This window comes from Miscanthus floridulus, chromosome 12, assembly GCF_019320115.1.
Source record: "Miscanthus floridulus cultivar M001 chromosome 12, ASM1932011v1, whole genome shotgun sequence".
Lineage (NCBI taxonomy): Eukaryota > Viridiplantae > Streptophyta > Magnoliopsida > Poales > Poaceae > Miscanthus > Miscanthus floridulus.
Window position 1 is genome coordinate 69,403,121 of NC_089591.1, and position 21,619 is coordinate 69,424,739.

Sequence of the window (21,619 nt, forward strand, 5' to 3'; positions counted from 1 at the left end):
TCGAGAGGGCAGAAAGAAGAGTTGCGGTCAAGAACCTCAAGGAACGCCAAGGTATTCTAGATGTTAATTCATTTTGTTCTTTTTCAATTGTTCATATTGAGGAAAACCTTGGGGAGTGGGTATTAGTTTGGGTGGCAATAACAATTTAATTCTTGGGTCTATTTCCTTAATCAAAGATGTTGAAGCAGAAAGATTGAAAGCACCTAAATATGTTACTAAACTTGAGAATGATTGTGATTTTGAGAAAGATGAGATCGATCTTGACACCTCCACTATCAGTCGACTCTGTGGCGACTTAATAGAGGAAGTGATGGACGATAATAATGCGGACCTTGATGGTATACTTGTTAATGTGGCCATCAAGGTGGCAAAGAGTAAAAAGAAATTGAAATTCTTCCGTAAGAATACAACCTTGAGGAAAAAAAATAAAAAAAATATTCTAATGAAAGGTGTATTCTGAAATCGTAGAGGACTGCGTGACTTAGCTAAACATATGTTCTTACATGATGTGGTTGTAGACAGTAAACTTGATTTTATAGTTTTATCAGAAACCAACAAAAATAGTTTCTCGATTCAGTGTCTAGAAAACTTTGGGGGGGGGCTGATTTTGTGTGGCATTGGCGATGCCCTCGGGGTATGTCCTGGGGGATGCTAATGGGGATAAATCAAGAGTTTTTTTTAAAGTAGAGAGTATTGAGGATGGTGAATTTCACATCCAGTTTATCCTAAAAAATAAAGTGGATGGTTTTCGGTGGGCACTTTTGTCTGTTTATGGGGCGGCACAAGATGAATATAAAGAACAATTTTTATCTGAGTTAGTACGAACATGTTCTAACTGTGGGAATCTACCCTTCTTAGTAGGGGGAGATTTTAATATCATTAGAAACCCATAAAAAAAACAATTCGAGATACAATGATAGATGGCCACTTTTGTTTAACGTTATTATTGAAACCTTGAACTTAAGAGAATTGGAGATGACGGGAAGGAAATACACGTGGGCTAACTATGCAGAGGTTCCAACATTTGAAAAGTTGGACCGTATCTTAGTAACAACAGAATGGGAGCAAAAATTTCTGCTAGCCTCTATCTAGACTGCTGACCCAGGAGATCTCAGATCATACACCCCTATTACTAGATGGTGGTGTACGGTCTCACCGAGGCAATGCTAGGAATTTTAAATTCAAGCTAGGGTGGCTAACAAGAGATGTTTTTTATATGGTGAAAGGGGTTTGGGAATATGAGAATAGGGGTCGATCACCGATGGAATGGTGGCAAAACAAAATTAGAAGGCTACGACGTTTCCTTAGAGGTTGGGCTAGGAATTTGGTTTCTCAAAATAGAAGGGATAAATTAATTTGTTGGCTAAGTTTGATGTGTTGGATAGAAAGGCAGAGACAATTTTGTTGTCACCTAAAGAAGTGGAGCTTAGACATCATCTCAAAGGGCAATTAACTAAGTTGTTAAGAGAGGAGGAAATTTACTAGATCCAACGATCTAAAGCAACAAAGTTATTGCAAGAGGATGATAATACTAAGTACTTTCACATGGTGGCAAATGGCGGACATAGGAAAACAAAAATTGTACAATTAGAGCAGGAAGATGAAACTACTGTTGGGGATGGTAATTTGAAAAATTATATAACTGATTACTATAAAGGACTGTTTGTGCCTCATACACAAAATTCTTTCTCAATGGACGAGACCTTGAGGTATGATATACCACAAGTATCGGAGGAGGAGAATGAGGTATTGACGGCTCCATTCAGCGAGGAGGTTAAAACGACAGTCTTTGACATGGAACATAACAAGGCACCTAGTCCGGATGGTTTTTCTACTGAATTTTACCAATTCTTTTGGGAGATTGTGAAGCCGGATCTAATGATCCTTTCTTATGAATTCCATGCGGGGAGGCTGTCGATTCATAGCCTTAATTTTGGAGTAATCACATTGCTACCAAAGATTGCTGATGCGGCCCGGATACAACAATACAGACCTATTTGTTCATTAAATGTGAGCTTTAAATTTTTTACGAAGGTGCTAAATAATATACTTTTGAAGGTGGCAGCCAAGCTTATAGGACCTTCGCAGACAACCTTTATTCCTGAGTCGCTATATTATGAAAGGAGTTGTTATCTTGCATAAAACAATTCATGAATTGCTTAGGAAAAAATAGGATGGAGTGATACTAAAACTAGACTTTGAAAAAGGCATATGATAAATTAAAGTGGCCTTTTGTGCAAAAGGTTCTCTGGATGAAAGGATTCTCACCAACTTGGTGTGAATGGATTTCAAAAGTCAAGACTAGAGGGAGTGTTGCAGTTAGGGATGAAAACGGATCGGATACGGACGTATATCACCGATATTACATTTGTTTTCATATTTTTGTCCGGATTCGGATTCGAATACAGCTAGTGTCAACTATGTCGGATAGGATACGATTGGGATATCGACATCATAAATATGCTGATTTGAGTATTCAGGATACGGATACTGGTATCGGATGTTGGATATCCGGACTCGAATACGGACAGATCTCAACCACTCTAAACGGATTCGGTTTCGAATACGGTCGGAAAATATTCGTACCGTTTTTATCCCTAGTTACAGTAAAGGTCAATGATAATATAGGGAACTTCTTTCAAACTAGGAAAGGAGTACAGCAAGGGGATCCAGTTATCTCCGATTTTGTTTAACATAGTGGTTGATATGCTGGTTGTCCTTATTTCACGAGCCAAAGAGATGGGACAAATCCAAAGGGTTGTTCTGCATTTGGTAGATGAGGGACTCTTGATCCTTCAGTATGCAGATGACACTGTCATCTTTATGGATAATGATCTAGAGAGGGCAAAAAACATGAAGCTTTTACTTTGTGCTTTTGAACAGTTATCAGGACTCAAGATCAATCTCCATAAAAGTGAGATGTTTTGCTACAGAGCAGCCAGATCTAGACAAACTGAATATACACACATTTTTGGGTGTGATATGGGGTTGTATCCCTTTCGATATCTAGGAATTCCTATGCATCATAGAAAACTCATGAATAAAGATTGGAAACATGTCGAAGAAAGATTTCTAAAAAGGCTGAATTGTTGGAGAACTAAGATGTTGTCGGTGGGAGAGAGGCTGGTTTTGATTAATTCTGTTTTGAGTAGTCTCCCCATGTTCATGCTTTCCTTTTTTGAAGTACCTAGAGGGGTTCTGAAGAAGCTAGATTACTTCAGGTCACGGTTTTCTAGCAGAGTGATGACCACAAGAAAAAGTATAGGTTGACTAAGTAGGAGGTAGTTTGTACTCCGAAAGATCAAGGAGGGTTGAGAGTTTTAAATTTAGATGTCCACAACAAGTGTCTCCTAAGCAAATGGTTTTTTAAGCTGATTAATGGAGATGGGGTTTGGCAACAGATACTTAGGAACAAATATCTAAGGGACAAAACTTTGACACAAGTTCAATACATGCCCGGAGATTCTTAGTTTTGGGCTGGCCTCGTGAAGGTCAAGGGGGAGTTTCTCTTGCTAGGCAAGTTTGATCTAGATGATGGGTCTCAGGTCCGATTTTGGGAGGACTCGTGGATAAGATTGCGCCCACTAAAATCTATCTTTCCTGCACTATATAACATTGTTAGGAAAAAAAGTGCTTCCGTAAGAACGGTGTTATCCACGGCACCGTTAAATGTAGATTTCAGAAGATCTCTGGTAGGGGTTAGTTTACAAGCATGGCACGACGTGGTTGTAATGGTGCTCAATGTACAATTAACAAACCAAAGGGATCGCTTTGTGTGGGGGCTACACTAGAATGGATTATTTTCGGTTAAATCCATGTACAGAGCCTTATTAACAGCACAAGCTGCACCTTATAACAATTTTCTTTGGAAACTGAAATTACCTCTCAAAATCAAAGGATTTTTGTGGTACTTGTATAATGGAGGAGTCTTGACAAAGGACAATTTAGTAAGGCGGCAGTGGCAAGGAGATAGAAAGTGTTGTTTCTGTTTTTCTGACAAGTCTATACAACATCTATTTTTATTGTCATTTTGCTAAATTTGTGTGGCGCACTATTTATGTTTTCTTTAATTTATTACCTCCAACTAGCGTTCATAATTTGTTTATAGGCTGGTTAGACGAGATAAATAGGAAACTAAAATCTAAGATTCTTGTGGGTGCAAGTGCAATTTGTTGGGCGATTTGGTTAACCCGGAACGATATAATTTTTGATAAAGCCGCAGCACCATCTTATTTGCAGGTTATCTTCAGGGGACCTATTGGACCAGGTCTTGATCTCTATTTCAGAAGGAGGAGGATCGCCAAATGATGAAGATGGGATGCAGGAATATTGAGATAATCGCGATGGAGGTGTTTGCAAGACACGGTTGGAGATTTAGTAATAAAATTGCTCTATAGATGTCGAGTTTGGGAACTTGTCTTTTATTCACTTTGGATCAAAACTTTGCGTTTGAGTTTGCGTGGACGGTAGTGCTTGTGTTTGTAATAAGGAACAGCTATATGCATTGGTCGACGCAGAAGCTGAGATATTAATATATTCCTTTTAAAAAAATCTTGCGCGGGGTTGGGGTGCATCACGTGGACGCACATTTGTGGGTCTCTGGCTGCCAGAAGAGCTGCTGCTACAATCACCACTAGCGTTTAAACTTGGGAACATATTGATTAGGAGCGGGAGCAGCCGCAGCAGCAGGCGCTGCTGCTGGTTCTCGAGGTGGCTGTGCAACAGGTGTAGAATCAGGAGCGCGCACAGCCTCAGATCCCTTCAAGAGCTTCTCCCTACTCACCTTTGCCTTTGCCTTCTCCTCCAACTCTATCTCTCTCAGTCGCTGCTTTTCAGCAATAGCATCAAGCTTAGCTTTCCTTTCAGCCTTCTCTCTCTTCCTCCTCTGTTCCTCTGCAGGAGAGTAAACAATATAATCAATAATATCGATGAATTAGGATTTGAATCCTTAAGTTCCACTTGGCCAAATATAGAGCCATATTCAGTTACACCATAGCAAATACAAATAGAATTTATGCTATTTGTTGCTTAAGTATCAGAAATCAATGCTGGGTAGGTGTTGGGTAAGTTTGAACAGGAACTGTTGGATTGATCTCCCAGCCAATAAGCCCAACGGCCTATTGGGCCTTGGTCACGCGCCCTGATCGGGGGCGCCCAACCCTACATGGTTGGTGGGCCCCTGTCGCACTGCGCTATATAAAGTGGTGGGGGCCGGCGGCTCAACGTACGAGGTTCACCGTGAGCCAATCCGCCCCACCAACAAACCCTAAGTCCGATCTATCAAGGGTGCGCAGCCAGCGACGGGAAGATGCCACCGTCATCACCGTCGGCCTCACTGCACCCCACCGCGTCGTCGGACTTCACCGACTCTTCCCCAACCATCGCTGCCCGTGCGCAGACTGCACCAGCGAACCCGATGGAGGCCTCTGGATCTACTCCTTCCACGGTGTTAGGTCGTAAGACCTAAACTACCCCTCTCTGTTTTTCTCTGGTAGTACTAGAACTAGTTCTAGGTCTTTGATCTATCATGCACCCCAGCTAGATCCCTACCTAGACGATCCGAATAGCATAACAATGGTACCAGAGCTTGTTTTCTAGGGTTTTGATCTAGAACGGGTGAACCGTTTAGAAAAGGGAAAAGATGATTAGATCCAGTGCGGATTTAGAAAGTAGAAAGAGGCTTCGGCCAACAAAGGGTTCGGTTGAACCTTAACCTCGATCCCTTCGGATCTGAGAAAAGATGAGGGTTCGGGAAAAGTGAAGAAAAGATACATCCAAACCCTAGATCGGGTTTTGGGACAGAGATGATAACATGGTTTCAACTGGAAACCGGACCTCAAACCCGTGAAGAAATCAATTAGGGAAAAGATAATAGTGCCATCCCTAACCCTAACCCTAACCCTAATCGGGAAATCGGATGAAATCTGAACAAACGAATCAAAACGAAAGGGGAAGAAGGGGAAGGGGGTGGCCTACCTCGCCGTTGCGCGGCACTACAGTCACGCCGGCGTGCGGGGAAAAGAAAGGGTTGGCCGAGGGTGAACTGCTCATCGGAACAGGCCATAGAGGCGCCACGGCCAGGCCGCACGATGGCGACACGCTCACCCGCTGGGGAGCGCGCACGCCGGTGAAGGGGCCAGCGACGGCGCCGGGGCTCGCTGCTCGCTCTCGCCGTTGAAGCTCAGTCACTCGGTGCTGCGGTACTGAGGAGAGAAGAGAGAGTTGTGAGGCAAAGAGAGAGAGAGAGAGAGAGCGAATGAGAATGAAACTAGGGTTTTTGATTGGGGCGGCCGTGGCGGGTTTTAATCATCCGAACTCACCGCTCGGCCGTCAGATCTAAACAGACGGCTCAGATCGAATGGGCCAGCGTCGTGGCCCAGGCGGGATAGAGCGTGAGGCTGAATTCCCGACCCAGGCCCAGGTTGCGGCCTGGGCGCGGGGGAGCGCGTAGGAAGACGCCTGCAGCCGTGGGCCATGGGCCGTTTGCGCTGCTATGGGCCGAAATGGCCGAACACAGTGAAATTGAATTCGTTTTATTTTTTCCAGAAACTTTTGATACATATTTGATGAATTACAATGTCCAACTCTGCACAATTTTGATCCAACGACAATTTTGTTCAGAGAAAAGTAAAGTTCTATAAAGATTCTGGAAAAATAATATTTAGAATATTTATGTTTTCCGCTGCGTATGTAAAGATGTAATTTTCATTATTAAATTCGAACCAACGGGAGAATTTAATTTTGAAAAATAGATATGTTTTAATTGATTATAATATTGTTATTATTCTGACCAACGTTGATTAATGACAATATTATGATATTTTGTCTTGCATCAATTCTATTTTCTGCCCAACGGTGATATAGAATTAATGTAGAGAACAATTGTATGTTTTAATTTTGACCAACGTTGAACTAAGGCATGCAATTGTTGTTGTTATTATTTGTGTTCTCACACTATTTGAATTGTGTTTTCAGGCGGATACAACTTGATGAGTTGTATCAAAGAGATCCCCACTCTAAAAGGGGATAACTACATTGAATGGAAGAAAAAGATCGACTTGGCCTTCATATTGGCTGAGGTGGACTGGGTAGTCACCACACCGTGTCCAAAGAACCTGTGGCACCGGTGAGGGAGACAGATGAGACTGATGCTGCATGGCAGAATAGAGAGCGGGACTTTGCTCCCGTAAAGATGTCTTTTGACCTTGAACATAGAAAGTGGGTCACAGCCAATAAGAAATGTTTGGCTGTGATAAAGAATACAATTGAGCCTGCAATAGTGGGCTCAATTCCAGACTGTGACACGGTCACAGAGTACCTAGAAAGAATAAAGAGTCAGTTCACTGGCTCTTCAAAGACATATGCAACCCAGCTGATCAAGCAGCTGGTCACAGAAAGGTACTCTGGTGGCGGCAGTGGCATTAGAGAGCACATACTGAGAATGAGCAATTTGGCATCTAAGCTCAAACCAATAGATTTGGCACTCAAGGATGAGTTTCTTATTCATTTGATTTTTGCTTCTTTGCCAAAAGAATTTGACACCTTTGTTGTTAATTACAATATACAGCCCGAGAAATAGGATTTAGAAAAGCTCATAGCCATGTGTGTGCAGGAGGAGGAAAGAATAAAAGTTTCATAGGGTGGTACTGTCAACTACCTAAAAGATAAGAAAAAGAACTATAATAACAGCTCTTCCTCCAAGTCATCTGGAAAGGGTCCCATGCAACAGTCTCAGAGCAAGCAATTCCCAGTGGATAAAGACCAGTGTCTCTACTGTAAGAAGACGGGACATTATAAGAAGAATTGTCCTGATTTCCTAAAGATGATTATGAAAAATAAAGGTGAGAACATTATTACGTTCGTAAATGAATCCTTGTATGTCAAGTTTTCAAAATCTACTTGGTGGATTGATTCAGGTGCAACTATTCATGTTGCTAATTCATTACAGGGATTCCGTTCGATGAGAACTTTGCAAAGAAGCGAAAGTTTCATTAAAGTCGCAAATGGAGTACAAGCAGATGTTGAGGCCGTTGGTGATCTTCCGCTAGAGCTTGCTGATGGCTTCATACTTTTTCTTAGAGATGTTCTTTATGTACCTTCTTTGCAAAGAAACTTGATTAGTGTATCAAAGTTGGACCATGATGGTTATGATTGCCATTTTGGAAATGGCAAATGTCAGATATTGTTTAATAATAGATGTATTGGTCTTGCCTTCCGACAAGATGAGCTTTATTTGTTATCACTTCGTGAAAATGTGAATTCCGTATGTGATGTGAATGAGAATGTATCCTCATCGAACAATGCAAACAGAAAACGAAAGAGAGCTCACGATGCGTTGTCGAAATTATGGCACTGTCGTTTAGGCCATATTTCGAGGGGGAGAATAGAAAGATTAGTTAAGAATGATATGCTTCCTCCATTAGAGCTCTCAGATTTAGAATAATGTAGAGATTGCATAAAAGGAAAGTATGTAAAGAAAATTAAAAAGGATGCCAAACGAAGCACATGAATTTTAGAGATAATTCACACAGACATATGTGGTCCTTTTCCTGTGAAAAGTGTGGATGGTTATGATTCATTCATAACATTCACTAGACTGATTACTCTCGTTTTGGCTACATTTATCCAATTAAAGAAAGAACAGAAGCGTTGGATAAATTCGAAATATTTAAAGCAGAAGTTGAAAATCAGCATGATTTAAAGATTAAGATAGTCAGGTCTGACCAGTGGGGGGGGGGGGAGTACTACGGTCGGCATACCCCATATGGCCAAGTTCCTGGACCTTTTGCAAGGTTCTTATAGGAGAATGGCATAGTAGCCCAGTATTCCACACCAGGCGAACCTCAGCAGAATGGAGTAGCTGAAAGGCACAATCGCACCCTGATGGATATGGTGCGCAGTATGATAAGTTACTCCACTTTACCGATGAGTCTGTGGATGGAGGCGTTAAAAACCGCCATTCATATTCTTAATAGAGTACCAAGTAAGTCGGTGCCCAAAACACCGTATGAGTTGTGGACAGGAAGAGTACCCTTACTTAACCACTTGCGTGTGTGGGGGAGCCCTGCTGAGGCTAAAGTTTTTAACCCAAACATTGGGAAGCTAGATCCCAAAACAGTGAGTTGTCATTTCATTGGCTACCCTAGAAAAGTCAAAAGGTTTTCGTTTCTACTGTCTAGATAGACATACAAAGTTTGTGGAAATGAGACACACTGTCTTCCTAGAGGATGAAATGATGAGGGGGAGCATGGTAGCTCGAGAAATTGACCTTGAAGAGAAGCGGGTGTATGCACCCACTCCGATAATTCATGAGCCATTTTTCTCACTACCTGCTGTTGCTGCACCGACAGTATAAGACACTATGGTGCCAGCACCTGTTGTTATCCCGCCTGTGGCAACAATGAATGATGATGAGGAACCTGTTCCTCAGGATCCTATAGAACCTATTGCCACACATGAGGGGAGCAACAACAGCCTCAAACAGAAAATGTGCCAAATGAGGAGGCCCCTAGAAGGTCTCAAAGAGTTAGAAAATCAGCTATTCCTGCTGATTATGAAGTGTACAACACTGAGGAATTTCAAATGGAGGATGATCCCACCTCATTTGAAGAAGCCATGAAAAGTGATCATTCATCAAAGTGGCTTGAGGCCATGGAAGATGAAATGAAATCAATGAATGCAAATAAAGTTTGGGATTTGGAGATAGTTCCTAAAGGAGCCAAAACAGTAGGCTATAAATGGGTCTACAAAACAAAACTTGACTCTCAAGGGAATATAGAGAGATATAAAGCCTGACTTGTGGCAAAAGGCTTTACACAAAGAGAAGGGATTGATTACAATGAGACCTTTTCTCCAGTCTCATGTAAGGATTCCTTCAGAATCATAATGGCATTAGTGGCACATTACGATTTAGAATTACATCAGATGGATGTAAAGACGGCATTTCTCAATGGAGACTTAGAGGAAAATGTTTACATGGCACAACCGAAAGGTTTTGTCATGGAAGGAAAAGAACGATTGGGATGCCGCCTAAAGAAATCCATTTATGGATTAAAACAAGCTTCAAGACAGTGGTACTTGAAGTTTGATCAGACAATAAAGAATTTTGGGTTTAAAGATAATGTTGAGGACAATTGTGTCTACGCAAAGTTTAAGAATGGGAAGTTTATCTTCCTTGTCCTGTATGTGGATGATATTTTACTTGCTAGTAGTGATGTCAGTCTACTACTGGAGACAAAGAAGTTTTTGTCCTCAAAATTTGATATGAAAGATCTTGGTGAAGCTTCGTTCATTCTAGGGATCGAGATTCACCGAGATAGAAGAAAAGGGGTATTAGGACTGTCACAAAAAGCATACATAGAAAAAGTCTTGAAGAAATTCAGTATGCACAAATATAGTCCCTCACCTGCTCCTATAGTCAAGGGCGACAGATATGAGGATTTTCAATGCCCCAGGAACCAATATGAGATCGATCAAATGAAAATGGTTCCATATGCTTCAGCTGTCGGAAGCTTGCAATATGCTCAAGTGTGCACGCACCCTGACTTGGCATTTGTTACTGGGTTACTTGGCAGATTCCAGAGCAATCCTGGAATAGAACACTGGAAATTGGTAAAGAAAGTCTTGCGTTATTTGCAAGGAACGAAATGCCTCATGATGACGTATAGAAGATCTGATTCACTCCATATAGTGGGATATTCAGATTCTGATTATGCGGGAGATAATAGAAAATCCACGTCTGGATATGTATTCACTCTCGCAGGGGGAGCTATTTCATGGAAAAGCTCAAAGCAAACCGTCACTACATCGTCCACAATGTATGCCGAGTTTGTAGCAGTGTTATGAGGCAACGGGGCAGGTGAACTGGCTAAAGAAGTTCATACCCGGTTTGAAGGTGGTTGACGACATCAATAGACCACTGAAGTTATATTGCGATAATAATCCAGCAGTACAGTATGCTCACAACAATAGGTCAAGTGGTGCTGCCAAACACATTGACATAAAGTATTATGTTGTGAAGGATAGAGTCCGGATCAAATGATAAGTCTTGAGCATATAAGTACCGAAAAGATGCTCGCGGATCCGCTTACAAAAGGCTTACCACCCAACGTGTTCAGAGAACATGTAGCCGGCATGGGTTTAAGGGAAAGCCTATGATTCCTAGACTATAAAGGGCCCAAAAGTTAAAGTATCTATTTCAGATCAGAGACGTGCATTGTAGCTGTCAAATCTATCGGCGATTGACCGTGACGATGAAACATGCTCTATGCATCATCTGTGAAGAAATGAGTAAGGATAAAAGGATTGAAGTTTAAAGTTTAAAGATAAAAGTAATAGTGTGAGATCAAGGGGGAGAATGTTGGATTGATCTCCCAGCCAATAAGCCCAACGGCCTATTGGGCCTTGGTCACGCGTCCTGATCGGGGGCGCCCAACCCTACATGGTTGGTGGGCCCCCGTCGCACTGCGCTATATAAAGTGGTGGGGGCCGGCGGCTCAACGTACGAGGTTCACCGTGAGCCAATCCGCCCCACCAACAAACCCTAAGTCCGATCTAGCAAGGGTGCGCAGCTAGCGACGGGAAGACGCCACCGTCATCACCGTCGGCCTCACTGCACCCCACCGCGTCGCCGGACTTCACCGACTCTTCCCCAACCATCGCTGCCCGTGCGCAGACTGCACCAGCGAACCCGATGGAGGCCTCTGGATCTACTCCTTCTGCTGGTGTCAGGTCGTAAGACCTAAACTACCCCTCTCTGTTTTTCTCTGGTAGTACTAGAACTAGTTCTAGGTCTTTGATCTATCATGCACCCCGGCTAGATCCCTACCTAGACGATCCGAATAGCATAACAGGAACCTCTTCATATAATGACCAAAAGCTAATTTTAGTATTGCATGGTGGGAAAAACAAAACCGAAGATTGCCAAATTCAGATCATTATTAACAAGATATCAAAACCAATGAAATCATGTGAACAACATTCACACAATGGTCAAGTTAAAACAATGCACGCAAAAAAAAACTAAAGATGTATCAAATGTTAACATTGTAAATGAACAAGATTATGATTCAATTTCAACAGTTTTGCAGAAGATCAAAATTAACTAAGGCTAAATAGCTAGTGGGCAACTTTCCAGGTAAATTAGGCAACATTTTGCTCATTCTTACTTACCAATTCACCACGGTCATTTTGACTACAATACAGGATGACAGAAGACAATAATTTAATGATCAAAATTTTGCTTCCAAAAGGTAGCCAAAGGTAATAATAACCAAGCAGAAGCGTGCCAACAAGTACAATCAACAAATGATAAATCTAATCAGTTCAAAATTCACTTGCCTTCACGTTTTCTAGCTTCCTCTTCCTCACGAAACGCTTCAATCCGCTGTTCCTCTAGGTTCAGATAATACATCAACTTCCTTACTGTCTCCCTTTCACGCGTTCTTGATGATATCAACTGACTGATCCGTTCATCTCTCTCTTTCTTCAGACGACCAAACTCAGCTTCACGACATTGGACGATTCTCTCCTGGAAAGTGTTCTGCAATAGCGAAACAAAGGGGAGGTATAAGTACGGTTATTATCAATATAGCCAGCTTGACATCTCGTTAGTTAAGAGACACAAAAGCATCTCAAATTTGAACACCAAGTTCTGTAAGTGTGAATTAAAAGTAACACAGTGGCCAGCATTAGATCCTGAGCAATCTTATCTTGGTTATGTTAGGATCGGTAGTGCTATATAAAACTGCCTGCTACACTTTTCTTGAGTGAGAAAAAATGGAGGCTGATTTGGGCTGCCATACGCTAGTGGCTTTCTTAGAGCATCAACAGATTACTTGTCTAATCCCCAGTACTAAAAATATGCAACATAAGGGATTGTGATTGTCCCAACAGATTACTCATCGTATCCCCAATACCTAAAAGTGATCCAATGTCTCTCCCCTATTCACTTTAAAGGTATTGGTAATCTGTTGGGAAAGAAGAAAAAAGGTACACTACTACTAATAGGAGATCACCTACATACCTCGTTCAGCTTACCCCATATTCGGTTTGTTCGGCTTGTTTTTTCAGTCGAAACAGTGTTTTTTCTCTCACAACAATTCAGCCAGAACAGTGTTTTTCAGCCAGTTTCAGCCAAGATTCAGCAAGCCGAACGGGGCCTCGTTCAAGCCGAGAAAAGACCCTTGATTTGTAAGCCTAAGACTACCACTACTTGCTAACCAAGGAAACTTGCTGACCAGGGGGGCGGGGGTAGCCAACCTGACCTATTCTAACTCTATTAGCTAGGTAAAATTATAACACAAGGATTATATTCTAACAGGTTATAGGGTGTACAGCATCACAAGTTGAATATATACCAAACAGAAGCCACCTGCACTATGATGTAGAGGCTTAATAACAAAGACAAAAATAGCATACAACCTTGTGTTCCAACATTCGAGAAAGTCTATTTTTCTCTTGCAAGTCGACAGGATGGCGTTGCTTGCTGAGTTCAATCTCCCGCTGCAAGCAGAAATAAATGACTGAAGTGCTGACAGTTATCTAAACTGCATAAACAAAAGAATAGTACTCACTCCGTTCCAAATTATAAGTAGCTTTGACTATTTTGGTATATCTATTTTGCTATGCACCTAGACATATTATTATATCTAGATGTATAGCAAAATTGATGTATCAAAAGTCAAAGCGATTTATAATTTGGAACGTAGGGAGTAGAAAACTGACAAGCTGCCCTTGCTCGTGAAGGATCTTCTCTTCCTCGAGACGTTTTTGGAAAGCTTGCTCAACCAGTGGCGCCTCTTCCTGCCTTTTTGCCCTTTCCAGATAATCCATTGTTTTTGCAAACTTCCGCAGTTTTTTTCTCCATTTCGTGGCGCTCCTTCAAGCAAACATTCAGATCTATAAGAATATATTGAGGAGGTTTAAAATTAGAGTTTGTCTATTCTTTTTTTGGAAACGGAAGCTTTTATTAAACCGAAGAGCAGTACATTCGAGTTGATACACAGACTTTGGCACACTCCCAGAGAGTTTGTCTATTGTACACCCGCGTGTTTTGGGACCAAAAACACTCGATTCGTTTCTCTACGCATCTTCCTCCTCCCGACGCGCCGCCGCCGCCCACAACCCCTCCACAGTGCGGTAGGGTCTCGCCGAAGCTCTGCTGCCGCGGCTCCTTCCCCTCCCCCCACCGCCGTGATGGCCATGGCCGTCCTCAGCCTAACCTGGCCCAGTAGTTCTTCGACCCCCTCTCTCGCGGCGTCGCCGTCGTCTCTCCCACCCCCACTGTGCCTCCCCAAAACTCTCTTGTAAGCCTGCCAGAGATGGAGAAGAGAGGGAGAGGTCGTGCCGTGCTCGCCAGAGTAGAGGAATAGACTGTTCCAACACTCGAGTGAAGTGTAGAATGACCGTAAAATTAAAGGATAGAATGGTAATTAAAGTTCTAGTATAATACCACATGGAATGGTTAGATGAGACTGCAGAAATGGGGATCAAATAAAACGATGTGTACCCAATAGGAACAAATACCGTGCGCGGCATGTGCAGTTAGCATCGAAAGATCATATATTGTCTAGATATAGACTGGATAGACGGAGCAAAGTGCAAATCTCAAGGTGGCCTGCGGCCTTGCTGGGAAATGTGGACGTCTCAATTTTTGCCAGAGGGGCACGCTTTCAAGCGACCCTACCAACACTCCATTAAACTAGTTTATATATTTAATTAATCTAAATTATAAACCAAATGATTCATATAAAATATAAACCAAATGAATCAGGTAAATGTAATGTATTTAATATGTCTACGACTTTAGATCCAGAATCTTCTAGAGCTAGAGCTCTGTCAAATAAAGCCTAAAATATTGTTATAGGTCACCTCTGCAAACATTATATTATTATTATATAGGGATATAAAGATAAACGGCAACTACAATGTTACTGTAGGTCACCTCTCCAAGCATTATATGAGTCAGAACCAGATTCAGATTCTTCTTGTTGGGAGGCACGAGCACAAAGCTTGAGAGCGTCGCGACTCATCAGAGCAGCTCTCTGCGTCTCCATAACCTGTAAAACAACGAGTTTAGTTGAACAGAAAGGAGACAAGTACAACACTACTGTTAGCAAGTATAGCTACTGTTGATGTTGAATATAATCAAGCCAACACATCAGCAAGGGCTTTGGACGCCCAACGAGGTTGCATATAATCTGCAACGCAGCAAGAACACGGTATAATCGACCAAACCGATCTAGAGATCGATAAGGCCGATGTAGAGCCCGTTCTCGGCCAGATAAGCTCCCGAACTTCTCCCGGGAAGACCCGTCGGGGAGGAGCATGTGGAGGATCTCCTAGGACCAACAAGACTACCTAGGATGCCGCTGAATATGGGTAAGTCGAACGGGCTATAGAGCCCTTTGGAAAAGGCTGCGATAGCTTTTACTCGCTCCGTGCAGGAAAAAACACAGGAGTACCCCGGGCGCGCGCGGTGCGCAAGCCGTCAAGGCAACGGGAGGTTGCGCTGCTGCACTGCTGCTTGTGTCAGCGGCTGCTCTGGCGTCTCACCTGCGCGTACCCCTGTCGCATGGCATGGATCGTGGTCTCGTGGATGCCCGGTCGCGCGGGGCCAAGGCCCGCGCTGCATGCGAACCAAAACGTCCGGCAGTTAGGAGCTGTCGTTGTGCACGAGACTGGTGCCGTGCAGTTGCCTCTGCGGCTCTGCGGGCACGTGAAGTGCCCGTACGTACGCATCGGTTTGGCTTTTTGTTCGCCCATCAGTTGAAATTGACCGCCGTGTAGTACGGTTTTTTTTTTTGTCACTAGTACCCCTAGTTATTTTTTGAACTTTAGTACCCCTAGTTATTAACCATACCAGTGATGTTCAAGCTTCAAACTTTTTCTCCATGTTCAGACGTGCTTACTGTACCCTATTTTCTCCTACAGTATTAACCACAAATGATGTCCCGTGTACTGTATGTATTGCCCTCTATCGCCGGCCCGTACTGTGTGGTCAGCTGGTATGACTGTATCTGTATGACCCTGCGAGGTTGTACTAATGTGACCTACTAGGCGTAGGCCGTGTGAAACCTACCGGCTACCGCGGGTAGCAGAGAAGAGAGAAGACGGTAGGGTTTGGCCTCTGGGGTTTGCTCCGCTGGGATGGCACGGCCACTACCCCGCGGGGTAGCAGAGAAGAGAGAAGACGGTAGGGTTTGGCCTCTGGGGTTTGCTCCGCTGGGATGGCACGGCCACTACCGGAAATAGTAAACTCGGTAAAGACAAAAAAAAAAAAACACTCGGCAAATGCTTGCCGAGTGTAACACTCGACAAACAGCATACGACATCTACAGTGTCGGTAAATAACTATTTACCAAGTGTTTTTTTATCACTCACTCGACAAATGGTTTGCCGAGTGTCAAATTGACACTCGGCAAAAAAAAAAGGTTTGCCAAGTGTTTTCCAAATACACTCGACAAAATACTGTTCACATTATTGTTTGCCGAGTGTTTTTGGAATTACACTCGGCAAACCTATTTTTCAAAAAAAATATTTTTTTCTTCCAAAATACACTCGGCAAAATATTGTTCACATTATTGTTTGCCGAGTGTTTTTGGAATTACACTCGGCAAACCTATTTTTTAAATAAAAAATATTTTTTTCTCAGCATATTTTAGTTACATGAAGCCACGAGATGTAAAATTAAAAAAATGGATATGTAAATAATGAAATAAATACTAAGTTAGGTCCTAATTCCTCATGTGAATCAAACGCAGTGACAACAAATTACTCAAAAATATATAACAAACAACTTACAGACCTAAGTGGTTTTGATCTAGAACGGGTGAACCGTTTAGAAAAGGGAAAAGATGATTAGATCCAGTGCGGATTTAGAAAGTAGAAAGAGGCTTCGGCCGAACAAAGGGTTCGGTTGAACCTTAACCTCGATCCCTTCGGATCTGAGAAAAGATGAGGGTTCGGGAAAAGTGAAGAAAAGATACATCCAAACCCTAGATCGGGTTTTGGGACAGAGATGATAACATGGTTTCAACTGGAAACCGGACCTCAAACCCGTGAAGAAATCAATTAGGGAAAAGATAATAGTGCCATCCCTAACCCTAACCCTAACCCTAATCGGGAAATCGGATGAAATCTGAACAAACAAATCAAAACGAAAGGGGAAGAAGGGGAAGGGGGTGGCCTACCTCGCCGTTGCGCGGCACTACAGTCACGCCGGCGTGCGGGGAAAAGAAAGGGTTGGCCGAGGGTGAACTGCTCATCGGAACAGGCCATAGAGGCGCCACGGCCAGGCCGCACGATGGCGACACGCTCACCCGCTGGGGAGCGCGCACGCCGGTGAAGGGGCCAGCGACGGCGCCGGGGCTCGCTGCTCGCTCTCGCCGTTGAAGCTCGTCACTCGGTGCTGCGGTACTGAGGAGAGAAGAGAGAGTTGTGAGGCAAAGAGAGAGAGAGAGAGAGAGCGAATGAGAATGAAACTAGGGTTTTTGATTGGGGCGGCCGTGGCGGGTTTTAATCATCCGAACTCACCGCTCGGCCGTCAGATCTAAACAGACGGCTCAGATCGAATGGGCCAGCGTCGTGGCCCAGGCGGGATAGAGCGTGAGGCTGAATTCCCGACCCAGGCCCAGGTTGCGGCCTGGGCGCGGGGGAGCGCGTAGGAAGACGCCTGCAGCCGTGGGCCATGGGCCGTTTGCGCTGCTATGGGCCGAAATGGCCGAACACAGTGAAATTGAATTCGTTTTATTTTTTCCAGAAACTTTTGATACATATTTGATGAATTACAATGTCCAACTCTGCACAATTTTGATCCAACGACAATTTTGTTCAGAGAAAAGTAAAGTTCTATAAAGATTCTGGAAAAATAATATTTAGAATATTTATGTTTTCCGCTACGTATGTAAAGATGTAATTTTCATTATTAAATTCGAACCAACGGGAGAATTTAATTTTGAAAAATAGATATGTTTTAATTGATTATAATATTGTTATTATTCTGACCAACGTTGATTAATGACAATATTATGATATTTTGTCTTGCATCAATTCTATTTTCTGCCCAACGGTGATATAGAATTAATGTAGAGAACAATTGTATGTTTTAATTTTGACCAACGTTGAACTAAGGCATGCAATTGTTGTTGTTATTATTTGTGTTCTCACACTATTTGAATTGTGTTTTCAGGCAGATACAACTTGATGAGTTGTATCAAAGAGATCCCCACTCTAAAAGGGGATAACTACATTGAATGGAAGAAAAAGATCGACTTGGCCTTCATATTGGCTGAGGTGGACTGGGTAGTCACCACACCGTGTCCCAAAGAACCTGTGGCACCGGTGAGGGAGACAGATGAGACTGATGCTGCATGGCAGAACAGAGAGCGGGACTTTGCTCCCGTAAAGATGTCTTTTGACCTTGAACATAGAAAGTGGGTCACAGCTAATAAGAAATGTTTGGCTTGTGATAAAGAATACAATTGAGCCTGCAATAGTGGGCTCAATTCCAGACTGTGACACGGTCACAGAGTACCTAGAAAGAATAAAGAGTCAGTTCACTGGCTCTTCAAAGACATATGCAACCCAGCTGATCAAGCAGCTGGTCACAGAAAGGTAGTCTGGTGGCGGCAGTGGCATTAGAGAGCACATACTGAGAATGAGCAATTTGACATCTAAGCTCAAACCAATAGATTTGTCACTCAAGGATGAGTTTCTTATTCATTTGATTTTTGCTTCTTTGCCAAAAGAATTTGACACCTTTGTTGTTAATTACAACATACAGCCCGAGAAATAGGATTTAGAAAAGCTCATAGCCATGTGTGTGCAGGAGGAGGAAAGAATAAAAGTTTCATAGGGTGGTACTGTCAACTACCTAAAAGATAAGAAAAAGAACTATAATAACAGCTCTTCCTCCAAGTCATCTGGAAAGGGTCCCATGCAACAGTCTCAGAGCAAGCAATTCCCAGTGGATAAAGACCAGTGTCTCTACTGTAAGAAGACGGGACATTATAAGAAGAATTGTCCCGATTTCCTAAAGATGATTATGAAAAATAAAGGTGAGAACATTATTACGTTCATAAATGAATCCTTGTATGTCAAGTTTTCAAAATCTACTTGGTGGATTGATTCAGGTGCAACTATTCATGTTGCTAATTCATTATAGGGATTCCGTTCGATGAGAACTTTGCAAAGAAGCGAAAGTTTCATTAAAGTCGCAAATGGAGTACAAGCAGATGTTGAGGCCGTTGGCGATCTTCCGCTAGAGCTTGCTGATGGCTTCATACTTTTTCTTAGAGATGTTCTTTATGTACCTTCTTTGCAAAGAAACTTGATTAGTGTATCAAAGTTGGACCATGATGGTTATGATTGCCATTTTGGAAATGGCAAATGTCAGATATTGTTTAATAATAGATGTATTGGTCTTGCCTTCCGACAAGATGAGCTTTATTTGTTATCACTTCGTGAAAATGTGAATTCCGTATGTGATGTGAATGAGAATGTATCCTCATCGAACAATGCAAACAGAAAACAAAAGAGAGCTCACGATGCATTGTCAAAATTATGGCACTGTCGTTTAGACCATATTTCGAGGGGGAGAATAGAAAGATTAGTTAAGAATGATATGCTTCCTCCATTAGAGCTCTCAGATTTAGAACAATGTAGAGATTGCATAAAAGAAAAGTATGTAAAGAAAATTAAAAAGGATGCCAAACGAAGCACATGAATTTTAGAGATAATTCACACAGACATATGTGGTCCTTTTCCTATGAAAAGTGTGGATGGTTATGATTCATTCATAACATTCACAGATGATTACTCTCGTTTTGGCTACATTTATCCAATTAAAGAAAGAACAGAAGCGTTGGATAAATTCAAAATATTTAAAACAGAAGTTGAAAATCAGCATGATTTAAAGATTAAGATAGTCAGGTCTGACCATGGGGGGGGGGGGAGTACTACGGTCGGCATACCCCATATGGCCAAGTTCCTGGACCTTTTGCAAGGTTCTTATAGGAGAATGGCATAGTAGCCCAGTATTCCACACCAGGCGAACCTCAGCAGAATGGAGTAGCTGAAAGGCACAATCGCACCCTGATGGATATGGTGCGCAGTATGATAAGTTACTCCACTTTACCGATGAGTCTGTGGATGGAGGCGTTAAAAACCGCCATTCATATTCTTAATAGAGTACCAAGTAAGTCGGTGCCCAAAACACCGTATGAGTTATGGACAGGAAGAGTACCCTTACTTAACCACTTGCGTGTGTGGGGGAGCCCTGCTGAGGCTAAAGTTTTTAACCCAAACATTGGGAAGCTAGATCCCAAAACAGTGAGTTGTCATTTCATTGGCTACCCTAGAAAAGTCAAAAGGTTTTCGTTTCTACTGTCTAGATAGACATACAAAGTTTGTGGAAATGAGACACACTGTCTTCCTAGAGGATGAAATGATGAGGGGGAGCATGGTAGCTCGAGAAATTGACCTTGAAGAGAAGCGGGTGTATGCACCCACTCTGATAATTCATGAGCCATTTTTCTCACTACCTGCTGTTGCTGCACCGACAGTATAAGACACTATGGTGCCAGCACCTGTTGTTATCCCGCCTGTGACAACAATGAATGATGATGAGGAACCTGTTCCTCAGGATCCTATAGAACCTATTGCCACACATGAGGGGAGCAACAACAGTATCAAACAAAAAATGTGCCAAATGAGGAGGCCCCTAGAAGGTCTCAAAGAGTTAGAAAATCAGCTATTCCTGCTGATTATGAAGTGTACAACACTAAGGAATTTCAAATGGAGGATGATCCCACCTGATTTGAAGAAGCCATGAAAAGTGATCATTCATCAAAGTGGCTTGAGGCCATGGAAGATGAAATGAAATCAATGAATGCAAATAAAGTTTGGAATTTGGAGATAGTTCCTAAAGGAGCCAAAACAGTAGGCTATAAATGGGTCTACAAAACAAAACTTGACTCTCAAGGGAATATAGAGAGATATAAAGCCTGACTTGTGGTAAAAGGCTTTACACAAAGAGAAGGGATTGATTACAATGAGACCTTTTCTCCAGTCTCATGTAAGGATTCCTTCAGAATCATAATGGTATTAATGGCACATTATGATTTAGAATTACATCAGATGGATGTAAAGACGGCATTTCTCAATGGAGACTTAGAGGAAAATGTTTACATGGCACAACCGAAAGGTTTTATCATGGAAGGAAAAGAACGATTGGGATGCCGCCTAAAGAAATCCATTTATGGATTAAAACAAGCTTCAAGACAGTGGTACTTGAAGTTTGATCAGACAATAAAGAATTTTGGGTTTAAAGATAATGTTGAGGACAATTGTGTCTACGCAAAGTTTAAGAATGGGAAGTTTATCTTCCTTGTCCTATATGTGGATGATATTTTACTTGCTAGTAGTGATGTCAGTCTACTACTGGAGACAAAGAAGTTTTTGTCCTCAAAATTTGATATAAAAGATCTTGGTGAAGCTTCGTTCATTCTAGGGATCGAGATTCACCGAGATAGAAGAAAAGGGGTATTAGGACTGTCACAAAAAGCATACATAGAAAAAGTCTTGAAGAAATTCATTATGCACAAATATAGTCCCTCAC

General features: G+C 42.3%; 1 pseudogene; it reads right to left on the bottom strand.

Annotated features, from left to right (window-relative positions):
• Nucleotides 1–2,724: 2,724 nt before the first annotated feature.
• LOC136496072 (eukaryotic translation initiation factor 3 subunit A-like) lies at nucleotides 2,725–13,497 on the bottom strand (annotated as a pseudogene).
• Nucleotides 13,498–21,619: the final 8,122 nt, after the last annotated feature.